We start from the raw sequence: 14,472 nt of genomic DNA on the forward strand, positions 1-14,472 counted from the left end.
TTCAGGGCTGAGTCATAGACTCCTAAAATGAAGTGGACTAAAGCTGGAGGCAACTGGATTGAGTCTCTGCCCTTTTCCCTTTTTTCCTCCTTCTCTCGAGGGATTTCAGCCCTTCTGCAATCAGCCAAAAGGAACAAGTGAGCTGGCCACTAGGCAGTGAGAAATCGTCAAAAAAGTGAAATCAAGTTTCACTTGTAATATAAAATAGATACACTATATAAACAAGTCTTGAGATGGGGAAGAGGAAAGACTTTCCCAGGATCCTCTCACCTGTTAGACTCATTCCTGCTGAATCCTGTCTCCGTTGTACAATGATGTACCAAGGTAGAAGGGTACCTAGGTTATCCAATTTGGAGGCTAAACAGAATTTTAAGTTCTTTGGGGAAAAAGAAAATCATGATTCCTCTTAGCAATTAATTTCTATCTTTGCATACCCTCTTAGCCACTAACTTTTGTGCAAAACCTAGTTTAAGTTGCTCTAACGTGATCTTTGTGGACAAGGACAAGTGATTTAGTTTTGCCCATTGAAAAATATGCATCCTGCATATATTTTCACGTAGGTATTCTCATACTAAACTCCTAATGAAAACCCAGAAGTTTTCCTGTCTTTCTCAAATGAGAACTTCTCATCCCCCGCCAAGTTATAGAAAGGAAAAAAAAAAACATTTTGATGTCCTGGTATCATTTTTCCTATTTCAGGTGCCCCAGTATAGACTGAGTAGAGAGTGTATAACTTCATATCTTAAGAATAAACAAAAAAAAAATTAGAAGGTTTAATAGCTAGAGATTTTACATTTCCTTACTAACTTCCCCCCCACACACCACAAAATGTTGGTGTTGATTACTTTTCTGTTTTGGATTAAACTCTGGTGGCTCAGATGGTAAAGAATATGCCTGTAATGTAGGAGACCCAGGTTGGATTCCTGGGTCAGGAAGATCCCCTGGAGAAGGATATGGGAACCCACTCCAGTATTCTTGCCTGGAGAATTCCATGGACAGAGGAACCTGGTGGGCTGCAGTCCACAGCATCACAAAGAGCTGGACACAGCTGAGTGACTAACACTTTCACTTTTCACTTTCAGGTGTAAAACACTGTATTTCACACATTCATTATCGAATGAATTTACTGAATTTACATAATATTCATGAACATAATTTTGTACGTTACTCTGCCAGCAAAATATTCCTCCTTCCTTAACAAATAGAGCTGCTCAGTGTTAATGAACGATTACCATGAAGAATTCTCCTTTGTTGTTAAAACCAAGATACCACCATTTGGTTCCTCTTGAACAGAGAAATGTATTGTTCTACCGGACTTTCTTTTGTTCTGAATAGAAAAAATTTTAAACTTAGTTGGATATTCTTTTGGGGTTTCTCATTCTTTCAATTTCAGTATTCCTCTTGGAAGAGCAAAGGAATGCTCTCTTTTTCATCAACCAGACCGATACTAGTTTGAGTATGAAATGCAGCCATGTCCAAATAAACTATGTTACAGCTTTCAGGAATGGGGGGAGCTTTTCCCTCAGGGGACAGAAGGTGAGATTTTTCTTTTGTCTTTAACCATTGAATAATTTTAATTTCCCTGATGGCTCAGTTGGTAAAGCATCCACCTGCAATGCAGGAGACCCTGGTTCAACTCCTGTGTCAGGAAGATCTGCTGGAGAAGGGATAGGCTACCTACTCTAGTATTCTGGCCTAGAGAATTCCATGGACTGTATAGTCCATGGGGTGGCAAAGAGTTGGACACGACTGAGCGACTTTAAAAAGATTAATAACAGAGCATAAACCACTCCTTTTTTTTTTTTTTTGCCATACCTATGCTTACAGAACTTCTTGGATAGTGGATAGAACCTGGGCCCCCTGGGAAGTACCAAGTTTTAACCCTGGACCACCAAGGGAAGTCCTTGTTTTGGAACCATTTTTACATACATGTTTGGAAGTGTGTATGCTTTCAACTGAATGCCATGAGATAGCAAGGTAAGCCGCCTCCTTGATTCTGATCTAGCTAGCAATAGGCACCTGGATTTCAGTTGGGTTTAGATGAACTATGCAATAACTTATATAGTAAGACTGGGAACTTAAGAATCAAACCACACTGTGATTTTGGTGGATTCTGCTCTTTTGTGAGCAGTTTAGTGGGTGGGGTCAGTCTTTTAATTTACTTAAAATTTTACAGGGAGTTTTCCTGTGATTGCACTGAGTCATTTCTCCTCAATTCATCCATCCTCACAATTGGGTTAATATACCTTATGGTACAGGTCTATCATAAGGACCAAATAAAATATATATGTTAGATGCTGCCTATAGTGCCCATGGGCTTCCCGGTGGCTCAAACGGTAAAGAATCCGTCCACAATGAGGTAGACCCAGGTTCAATCCCTGGGTCAGAATATACCCTGGAGAAGGCCATGGCAACCCACGGCAGCACTCTTGCCTGAAGAATTCCCGTGGCACAGGAGCCTGGCAGGCTGTAGCCCACGAGGCCGCAAAGAGTTGCACACAACTGAGCGACTAAGCACACGCAGTGCCTGGGACATAAAAGCTGAATGGTTGCTTCTTGATCACTTGATCCTATATGGTTCCATTGCTAAACACTGGTTCTTAATAATGTTAGGCTACAATAATATTTTGTCATCCTCTCCCTGACCTCCCCCTGGAAAAAGAAGAAAAACCACAGCTAATGAAGAACAGTCAATTAGGGAACTGGGATATATACATTTATTGATACTATGAATAAAACAGATAACTAATGAGAACCTACTATATAGCACAGGGAACTCTACTCAGTGTGGTAGAGTTGACCTAAATGGGAAGGAATTTCAAAAAAGAGGGGATATATAGAAACATATGGCTGATTCACTTTGTTGTACAGCAGAAACTAACACAACACTTTAAAGCAACTATACTCTAATAAAAATTAACAAGCAAAAAGAGCTGCAGCCAATACCTACAAAATGTAAAATGGCCCACACTGATAAGACAGTAGAGATCATCCATACTGTTGATATGGAGAGCAAGAGATCATTGTGAAAGAAGTCTCATGGAAATTTCCTACCCACATACACCATCTGAAAAAAAGTGTTACAGATATTCATGCACACTGAACTGGCAGATAAAAATTTCTATACAAATAGCCCTAATTTTAAATCAATGTGAAGGTTAGCAGAGCAACAAAGAATGCCTGTGCTTCAGACAGAGGCAGTCTCCAGGAGAAGAAGAGTCCCTACGTGAAAAGATATTACGTGTCTATTCAAAAACCTCAGTCAGTTCAGTTCATTTAGAAAAAGCCCCCAAAAGAAACATTTATAGCATACTTTTCATATTGTGTTTGGCTTTGCTTTATTTTCTGAACAAATATGTGTGGAAGCATATATGTGGGCTTTATTTTCTTTTGAATCCTTTTTGGAATTTTATGAGATCATGTTGGCTCTTCCCTTATGGAGAAAACTGAAACAATCAAAAGGGATTTTACGCAGTCTCAATACCACACTTGCCACCCCATCAGTACTACTCCCCCTAAACACGCCTGTTACCACTGATGAAAATACCTGCTTTCCTGGACGCCGAATCTTCTACCTGGATCTTAGATATTATCACTGCTTGCCAACCCAATGAAACTGCTTAAGGAACCCTTTCTAGCTTGCCTAAAACATTAATCTGTCCCTCTTTACTGGATCATTTCCAGCAGCACACAACCATATTGCTGATTCTCCCAACCCCACACAAACACAAACATCACCGCCGCCAACACACCCTTAGCTGGACTCCACTTTCCTTACCTGCTTCCCTCCCATTTCTCTGCTTTCTTTGGCAGGAGCTTCAAAAGTTGTCTTTCTTCACCATTTCCAATTCTTCTACCATTCTCCCTTATGCTACTTAGACTAGACTTTAACCATCACCATTCCACCAACTATGTCCTTGTTACAGTTCTTCAGTTGTGAAACTCAACAGTAAGTTTGGAGTTTTCATCTCATTTGACCTATCTGCAGCATTTAACTCTATTTTTACTCCCTTCTAATTGGTACATTTCCTTCTCTTGGCTTTTTAGGACACCATCCACTCCCGGTTTCTCTACTTGGATTGTCAGTCATTCTCAATCCCTCCTTCACTTGATAATCCCATTCAGCCTCACAACTTTCAATGCCATTATACTGGTGACCCCATCTTTAACCCAAACACATGCCACATACTCTCATAAGTCCCACATGTGCATAAGCAACAACCAACTCGACATCTCCCATCAGGTATCTAATAGTCATTTCAAACTCAGTATGCCCAAGTCAAGATCCCAACATTCCCCACAAACTTGATCTTCCTATAGCTTTTTACCTCTCAACTGACAGCAATTTCATCTTTGTAGCTTCCCAGGTCAAAACCTTCATTTCTTTTCTTTTGACATTCTCCATCCAATCTATCATGAAATCCTATTGAACTTCAGTTTCAAAATACATACAGTATTGAACTGCTTCTCACCATCTCTGCTGCTGCTGCTGCTGCTGCTGCTAAGTCGCTTCAGTCGTGTCCGACTCTGTGCGATTCCAGAGACAGCAGTCTACCAGGCTCCCCCGTCCCTGGGATTCTGCAGGCAAGAACACTGGAGTGGGTTGCCATTTCCCTCTCCAATGCATGAAAGTGAAAAGTGAAAGTGAAGTCGTTCAGTCGTGTCCGACTCTTAGCGACCCCATGGACTGAAGCCCACCAGGCTCCTCCATCCATGGGATTTTCCAGACAAGAGTACTGGAGTGGGGTACCATTGCCTTCTCCGCTCACCATCTCTAGTGATCAATAAACCCATGGCCCAAGCCAGATCATCTCTTGCTATACTTACTGCATAACCTTGTAATTGGCCTCTTAGCTCCTTCCTAGTCCTACTCACTATATTCTAAACGCAACATCTGATCAGGTCCTTTCTTGAAAGTCAACATTTTGCAGTGACTCTTATTTCACTCAGATTAAAGCCAACATCTTTTTCAGTGACCTACCAGGCCTTATATGGTCTTGCCCTTACCTCATGTCACCTCTCCTATCTACCCGTATTTCCCCTCACACATTTGACTTCAGCCCCACTGCCCTCTTTGCTTTTCCTTAAATATGCCTGACATGCTCCTGCCCCTTGGCCTTCACACGGGCTATTCTTTCTGTCTAGGACACTCTTCCCTGGATAAATACATGCTTATAGTCCTATCTGTCTCAGGTCTTGGCCTACATGGCCCCTCTATTTAAAAATGCAGTGCACACACAACCCTCTGGGGCCAGTCCCTGAAGTCCTGAACCTCACTACTCTGCTTTATTTTCCTCCCTTCCACAGCATCTACTACCAGGAACTTAATATAGTGCTTTATGTATTAAGTTCACTGTCAGCCTCAGCTAGAATGCAGTGTCTGCAAGGGCAGGAATTTGAACAGATCTAGGTCATGTCTTTTCCTAAACATCTGATTTAAAATAGTGCCGGCGTATGTAGTCACTCAGTGGGTATCATATTGAATTGTAGTGCATTGGATGAAATAGGCTTCCAGTAAGAGAAAGAAATCCTTTATTGATAACATCATGTCTATAGGAAATAAGTGCTCAGCTTAAAATAGCTTGATAGAGAATTGTTGTCCAGGAACATGGTCCATTTTCTGGGAAAGAGAGTATGGAACCAAAAATGACAACCTGGGGGAAAAATGGAGACATGTCTTCCCTCTTTTGCTTTTAAAGATTCAGGTAATCTATTTTCAGATGACTCAAGAAGGAATTTGGAAAAGACCACAACCCGTGTGTTCTAAAAAGTCATGAAGGAACTCGAAGTTTAACTTAAAAAAAAAAAAAAAAAATCTGGCTGTAAGTTCACCATAGTTCTATTTAGACACTCTGACCCATGGATGTCCACCTAGGGTTTGTGCCATTGATAGCTATCTAGTCCCATTTTATTAAAGTGAAGTCGCTTAGTCGTGTCCAACTCTTTGCGACCCCATGGACGGTAGCCTACCAGGCTCCTCCCTCCATGGAATTCTCCAGGCAAGAGTACTAGAGTGGGTTGCCATTTCCTTCTCCAGGGGATCTTCCCAACCCAGGGATCGAACCCGGGTCTCCCTCATTCCAGGCAGATCCTTTAACTTCTGAGCCACCAGGGAAGCCCAGCAATACATGAGTATTTGCTTGTACCAGCCTTGACAATCATAAGGGACATCAGGAAACACAGCAAGCTCAGTGTGAGGTCCTTGGTCCTGCAGCATTAGCAACACCAGGAAAGTTGTTAGAATTGCAAATTCTTGAGACCTATCCCACCTCAAATCTACTCTGTCAGAAATTTTGATGACAGTGCCCAACCACCTGTGAATTAACAACTCCTCCAGATAATTATAAGGTCTATTTTAGACATTTGTGGAAAGCTTTGGTTTAAGAAACATGGAGGAAACAAAATGAGAGACATCATAATTGTTCACTTTCAAGTTTACAAAGATATTTTTTAAAAAAACAAGTCAACATTAGAATACAGATTTCCTTCATTGATAAATGCAATACACTCCTAGGTCACCCAACACTAACATTTATGAAATACTCTTTCTGGGCATTCTGCTTCAGATTAACGAGAAAGTAGAATACTCACATATTCCAGGAGCCTAATTTAATGATTTCACAATGCTCTGAGCTACTTGGCTCTTAGCTCTTCCTGTTAAGATTTATGAACCCAGATTGCAGCAAACCATTTTTCAAATTAGCTTCAAGCTGACAATTTCATTTCAACAATAAAGACGACCACAACGGAATGTGAATTAAAGGAAAAAAATAGATATTGAGGGTTGGAGAAATTTGTCAAAAATGACATACTAATTACAAATATTAATCCACAAGTAGGTCACCGAGAGTCCTTTTGCTTTGATCGTTTGCTTGATAGAGGATTATGACACAGAGACCATCAGTTTCTAAAGTATTTATTTAAAGAATAGAACCCTGCCTGGTCTGTGAAATCCAAAACCAATATTCCGTAAAGTCCAAGTTCCTGTAACTCTCACATTCTCATTAGTTCTTTAAAAGTAGATACATATCCCATTTTTCTGGATGATATAACAAAGCTCAGTGACCTATCCAAGGGCACACTGTTATGGACAAAGTCAAGACTAAGTCTTAGATGTCTGGATTTTCTTACAGATGCCAATTAAATATAAGAAATATGGGTTAAGTACCTGCTCTGTGCCAGACCATGGATAAGGGGAAGGCAATATAAAAATTTCTGACATAGTCCCTGCCATTAAAGAGCTCAATTCAAGAAACCCTGTCTCTTTGATCATTAATACCCACCTTTGTAAGTTCTGGGCTTCCCTGGTGGCTCAGCTGGTAAAGAATCTGCCTGCAGTGTGGGAGACCTGGGTTCAATCCTTGGGTTGGGAAGATCCCCTGGAGAAGGGAATGGCTACCCAGTCCAGTATTCTGGCCTGTAGAATTCCATGCACTGTATAGTCAATGGGGTTGCAAAGAGTCGGACATGGCTGAGCGACTTTCACTTTGTATGTTCTAGCAAAGTCAGTGGAATGGTAAAGATGGTTTTGTCAACACTAGAGAAATCTTGGACCAGCAAGGGACTGAATCATGAGGTGTCCCAACACCCTTACAGCAACCACACACCATTCAACCAAGGCACCATGTACATCTCGATGAAGGGTTTAAAAGTGCCCTGTCCTGTCCCATTAATAGTTCATGCCCAGAACAAAATATGGACATACTATGTTGGAAAAAAAAAAAATTATAAGCTTGCAGAAAGGCAGTGGGAAATTGGAGTTCTGGGTCAGAGAAGATGGAAAGCTATCTATGAAGAAATCACATTTTACAATGAAAAAATAACATGATGCTCAGATATACCTTCAAACAAAGACATGTTAGAAGTAGTATATTCTCCTTCCATTACGTGCTTCATTATCTGAGGATAAGGTTGAGTTTGGGGGTCTATATTTTTCAAAACGCTACCAGCCCTGCTTTAGAAAATGTTCAGGTCAACTCAAGAAACTCATGTGACTGAGACTTGGAGACCTAAGTTCAGGTCTCCATTTTACCTCTGACTGGCTTTATAACTAAAAGGAAGATTTTTTTTTTTTTTTTGTGGGGGATGGGGAATGAAAATAAGAGAACCTCAGATGATTTTTGAGGAACTTAAAGCTTTCCATAAAATATTAGAAGCTATACAAATATGAGGCCATATTTATGCATTCAGTCAATATTTATTCAAGCAGTTATGAGGCACTCTGAGTGGCACTAGATCCTGGGGGTACCCAAGCAGATATAACAAAGTGTTGGCATTTTTAATTCTAGTATTAGAATATCTGAGGAGCACCCTCAGAACAGTAACCCAAAATGACACAAAGGAGGGAAAAAATTAGATGTTAAGACAATTTTTTTTAATGAGCTGAGATTGCTTAAACAGAAAAATAAAAACACTAAGGGGTTAAGTGATAATTACCTTTAAAAAAGCTTACAATCTCATTTTAAGATGAACTCAGGTTAGACTATATGAAAGATAAAAAAGAAGAGTTAGCTTCGAATTATAGCAAAAAAAGAGGGGAGAAAAAAAAAGAGGGGAAGTTTTGGAGAAGAGATTAGGAAGAGAGAACTTTTCTGGAACCCTGGAGCTAGCTATTGAATTCCTTTGCTGCTCTGCTTAAGATATTTTGGAAGTGATTAGCTAATTCTTTCTCAATGGGTTTAAAGATGTGACTAAAAGTGGGGTGCTGGAATAGCCTTTTTTTTTTTTTTTTTGGAGTTCCACTTCTAAAGCTCTGTGAATGGTAACTAGGTGGATTAAAAGTCTGTTTTCTTCCATCTCCCTTATTTGGCTGATCTGTCTTCTTCCAGATTTGGAAACTCATAGACATCGCTATGAAATGTATCACAGACCGTGACTCACTACAAAAAGGACAAGTGTATAAACTGCCTTACCAGTGAAAAATCCTTTGCTGTCCTCCCTGTCCTTTTTTTGGGACAAGACTTCAGTTTTTTCTCTCTGATTCATATCCTGGGGAAATCAAATCACAAAATGGCTATATTCAATAAAAAATATCTCCAACTCACCACACTTGCAGAATGTAAATTCTTTTTAATCCAGATGTTCATGATCTCTACCCACCCTCAAAAAAAAAAAAAAAAAAAAAAAAGCCCTTTCTTTAGAAGACTTTGGTGCCATTTAAGAGAGCAAAGGGACTTCCCAAGTGACTCAGTGGTAAAGAATCTGCCTGCCAATGTAGGAGATGTGGGTTCAATCCCTGGGCCAGGAAGATCCCCTGGAGGAGGAAATGGCAACCCACTCCAGTATTCTTGCTTGAAAAATCCAATGGACAGAGGAGCCTGGTGGCCCACAGGACATAGGGTAGCAAAGAATCAGACATGACTAAAGCGACTTAGCATGCATGTGGGCTCCAACCTTTATGTTCTAGACACAGAGACAGTAAGCCCAAAAGAGGAGCTGCTATCCTCACTCACATTCAGCTTCACGTAAAGTATTTTTAAAGCAATTCAGATGTACAGAGCAGTACATATGAGACTCTGAAGATAACGTGAAAAATATAGACATATTGTACCTACCTTCAATAAACTTTAAATTCTAGTTGGCAGAGAAAACACATATATGAATGGACTAGGGTCAGTTACAAAGCAGAGGTGAAATTCTGAACCCGTGCAGGGAAAGCAGTGATAGGAGGAGAAAGTCGATCAATGAAAGCAGAGAAGAGGAACAAAATGAAGCACATGATGAATGGAGTGGATCCCATTTCCATTATCTTCCTGTTTTGTCGATAGAAAGAAAAGATACTTTGGAGAGCCTATGGAGAGAAAACACAAACTTAGCACTTAGTAAAAAGGTTTCATTAAAGATATGGCTTATGATCACAGAACCATGGAAAGACTGAAGGATAGAAAAGGATTTTTCTGTGATTATAGCTAAAACTACTAGTTATTACTCTTTGCCTTGGCAAATAGGTTTCCATAGGGTTCCATCGAATACTAACCATAACAGTTATAAGTCAAACCCATTCATATTCTCTACAAAAGAAAAAAAAAAAAGAAGGGCAGAGGGGAGGAAAGAAAGTCAATTTCAAGATTTTCAAGGGATCTTCCATGAGATCTATCCAGTCTAACAAAAAAGAAGAAAAAAATTTTTTCTGAATTAATCTTGGAAATAAGAGCTTTACTGGATGAAGGGACTAGAATGCCAATTTCTGGTTTCAGCTCCCCTCCCTGCAAACCGCTGTTGAAAAGAATCTTTGGAATGGTAGCAAGTATTCCCTGTTGACAAAGTTGTATCTAAGCTCTATTCAACTTTTCTCCAATCTAAGACATAGACTTCAGCCTTTAACAGGAAGATTCACTGAAGCTTCTCTGAGAATAGCATTTTCCAAACTGTACTAAAGAGGAACAAGAAGTATACAAGATGCTAATGAATATTACTAAATAAAACAGTACTACAGTCAAATAACTTTGGGAAAGCTGAGTTCAATATTTTTTTTGCAGCCTTAGATACAAGCATGTATATTCTGTATCTTCATTGGGGACATACTCAGAATTTCTCAAACTGATTTGACCTTAGAATACCCTTTTATTTTGTGGAACTTGTAATCCTATCTCATAGGTCTAGTATTCCAAAAAGGAGCCACGTACTCTTTCCTTATGTAAGTTTTAGAAAGAAAGAAAGAAAGTGAAGTCGCTCGGCCGTGTCCGACTCTTTGCGGCCCCATGGACTGTAGCCTACCATGCTCCTCTGTCCATGGGGATTTTCCAGGCAAGAGTACTGGAGTGGGTTGCCATTTCCTTCTCCAGAGGATCTTCCCAATCCAGGGATCGAACCTGGGTCTCCCACATTGTAGGCAGACGCTTTACCAACTGAGCCACTGGGGAAGTCCAAGTTTTAGAAAGGCGAGGTTAACTGAATAGAAGGTGGAGAAAGAAAACTACCCGCTGGCCATGGCTTTGACCTTATGCCTGGGAGTGGCGAGCCTTTACTTTCATGGTCTCTGGGTTCATCACTGAAGTGACAGTCTCTAATGCCTCGTTCTATGATGTTCAGGGCCACCCTCACAGCAACATGAAGGAGCGTTAGAATGACTCTCTCCTACAATCATCAGATCAGGGTTGGCCTTGGTGGTGACCTTAGGACACAAAGCAGGGGTTTCTTTCCATGCTGTGGTGGATAAGAGCTCTGGAAAACTGAAGGAGCACCTGGAGTGAAAGATTTGGTAAAGAATCTGCCTGCAATGCAGGAGACCCTGGTTCGATCGCTGGGTCAGGAAGATCCCCTGGAAAAGGAAATGGCAACCCACTCCAGTATTCCTGCCTAAAGAATCCCATGGACAGAGGAGCCGGGCAGGCCACAGTCCATGGAGGCACAAAGATTCAGACTCAACTAAGCGACTCAGAGAGAGAGAGAGTTATGCCTAAACCGCTGAACAACTAAAATTTAGGGTTTCATCCTAGTCTCTGACATATACTCAAAGGCTCCACGTGCAGATTCCTTTAGTGGAGTCTGTTCTGTACCTACTGGCTGTACTTCCCTGCCTTCAGACCCTAAGATAGATTCGCCCAGAGTATAATGGATCACATTCTTTCAGATCTTCTAGATGAGTGTAACTCCTTAAAATGCCATCGTTATTTATGATGATTGAAAGAAGAGGAAACAGAGGCACCAAAGGGAAGGTTTCATCTCTTAGAGAAATACAGTTAGAAGGGGTCCCTAGATAAACCTTCTGTCTACAGGAATATAGCTCACTTGGTAGAGAGAACACTTTACAGTCACTACATCCAAATGACTTAATTCCTACTCTATCACATGGCCAGCTGAGTCAGATTGCCCTATCCTCAGAGTCAGAAATGTATGAAATGTCAGTCAACTCATTAACATGTGATTCATTTTGCAATGACATTAACCACAATGTTTAGCCAGCAAGTAAAAGTAACATAACTCTCAATGTGAATATTGTATCTTTCCATGTAACTGCATTTATTCATTTTTTGTATTTCCAAATATTCTTGTCAATTAAGAACTCTCTGCTGTAACAAAAAACAGATTTAAAGAATAGCAAGTTTGTACTGTGCTTTATGGTTTATAAAGTACTTTCATTTGTGTGTCTTATTTTATCCTCAGTATAACTCTGAGAGATGCTAATCTTCACTTTGTGATACAGAAATTAGAGATTTGAGGTATTACCACCAAACTCATAGCTGGCAGAGTGAGACTGAAACCCAGCCTCTCTGATTTCAGATTTAGCCCTGTCAACTCCCCATGAAGTGACACAGTGCCCACGCATCCTGAAAGTGAAAGTGTTAGTCGCTCAGTCATGTCCAACTCTTTGTGACCCCATGGACTGTAGCCTGCCAGGCTTCTCTGTCTATAGGGATTCTCCAGGCAAGAATACTGGAGTGGGTTGCCATGCCCCCCTCCAGGGGATCTTCCCAACCAAGGATCAAACCCAAGTCTCCCACATTCCAGGCGGATTCTTTACTATCTGAGCCACCAGGGAGGCCTAAGAGTCCTTCTCCAGGGGATCTTCCTGACCCAGGAGTCCTGAAAGATGACTCTTATAAGTCCATGATAATCTCATTTTTTTCTATACTCCTTGTGCAAAAATAAAATTAGTTCTTCGTTGGAAACTGTCCAATTTTTCAATAATTTCGTGTATGTCTGCCTTATCTGTCCCACTCAAACATAAAGCCTGTGATTACACTGTACTTTCAGGGATCTCTGAAGAACGTCCCCTCCCTCTAGACTGTACAACCACGTTCAATCCTATGCAACAGAACCCAGCACAGACCCGGGATAGGCCCTTTCTACCTCTCGGAAACTCTCCCTGGCCTTCTCCACCCCCGTCCTCACTTAGGAAGGAGCCTCCCGTGTGTGCCCTGTGCTCCTACGGAGCAGTGTGGACATGCGTGGGGGACCCACACTGCCTCACTATACTCCAAGTGCCTGTTTATCATACGTTTCCCACTTGACCTTGGTCATCTTGAGAACAGCAATCTTGGGTTCCTTCTCTTTTGACCTCCCAGAACCTAATACACAGTAGGCTGTCAATCACTAATAAATAAATAATCTAATAAACAAAGTAACACAAAACCAATCAAGGCAGTTGGGGCCTTTGAGAAGCTCCCAGTCTCATGGGGAAGAGAAACCTATCAACAGACCACAGCAGGCAACATGAGGAGTCGTCCTTTCGAGGTACAGATGGGTTCAAGGCGCTCTGGGAACAGAGATAGGGAGGGGTGTTGCTACCCAGACAGTTAGCCTCAGAGACAATGAAGCTGGGCAGAAGCTTCAAGAAGAGCAGAAGGGGCCCAGTCAACACGTGTGGAGCTGAGAGGAACATGGATGACAAATGGGATGGCAGGCTTTCCAGGGGCTCCAGTTTGGGGCTGTACAGCAGCCCCTTCTCTGGGGGAGCTGCCTCTCTCTCCAACCAACCTTGTGGTTGGACTAGCAGCTGCCAGGCACATTAGCTTGTTCCCCTGGCCCAGAAGACTTCCCAGAGATTTTGCAAATTTCTTTGGGCTCACCAAAGAAGCAGATTTGAGAGAACAGAGCTGACTGAAGAGAGAAGTCAAGGACAAGATGGAGGAAGGGTGTCTGGAAAGGGTTTGAATCCCTGACTCGGGTTATTTCTGGAGTTTGAGAGACCCTTGCCTTGGCTGAGGTTTGTCTTTCTACCTCAACTCAGTTGAGCCAGGTTTCTGTCACCTGCAAACACAAGAATCTGGATTGACACTAAGACCTTACGAAAATAGCCCACAACATGCAGAGTTAGTGGCCAAGTAGCTCCTTGATATTTTATTTCTCAGATGGGCCTTTTCCCAGCATCGAGTTCAACCTCTTTATTTAAAGATGGGGACACAGGCTCGCGCACTTTCCCCAAAGTCAGCCATCCAGCTCAACGCAGAAGCTGAATTCTCTCCCAGAGCAGTGTCACATCCACACAGACTGCTGCCTTTGCCACATGCTGGGCAATTAGCCTCAAGGTAAGAAGTGATCACAGGGTTCATATTTGGTGAAAATATCAAAACGGACAAACAGTTCATGACACGACTGTAAACTGATGCCATTCCTGTTAAATTCTACACATATAAGTTAAATATAATTAATATATAAATAATTCTAATATAATTAATTCTAATTATAGGATATAATTAATTCTATAAATATAAATTTTGTTTAATTTTATAAATAGCCCCTGGCATGCACCTGCCCTTGTGGTAGATGAGTATTTTGAGACAAGGCGCACTCCTTGACCTCAAGCAGTTCACCAAGTAGAATGAGGAATTGTACAGCTAACCAGAGCTCACAGACCCACAAATTAGCCATCTGGGAGAATATGTACTTGTTACTTTTGCAAGGCTGGTAAATCTCCTTTGAACTAGTTATGAGCCAAACAAAAATGTCACCTCATCATTTCACAGCTGCATTGAAATTCATTTTCAATCAAAAATGGTATCATTCTGCTGGACCAACTGGATACAGCAC

The 14,472-nt window shown here is 41.2% G+C and overlaps 1 long non-coding RNA gene across 2 annotated transcripts in view; it reads right to left on the minus strand.

The window, feature by feature from the left end:
• The window catches only part of LOC109569655 (uncharacterized), a 297,738-nt gene that overhangs the window by 94,114 nt on the left and 189,152 nt on the right, over positions 1-14,472 (minus strand). The window lies entirely within an intron of this gene.

This window comes from Bos indicus, chromosome 15, assembly GCF_029378745.1.
Source record: "Bos indicus isolate NIAB-ARS_2022 breed Sahiwal x Tharparkar chromosome 15, NIAB-ARS_B.indTharparkar_mat_pri_1.0, whole genome shotgun sequence".
Lineage (NCBI taxonomy): Eukaryota > Metazoa > Chordata > Mammalia > Artiodactyla > Bovidae > Bos > Bos indicus.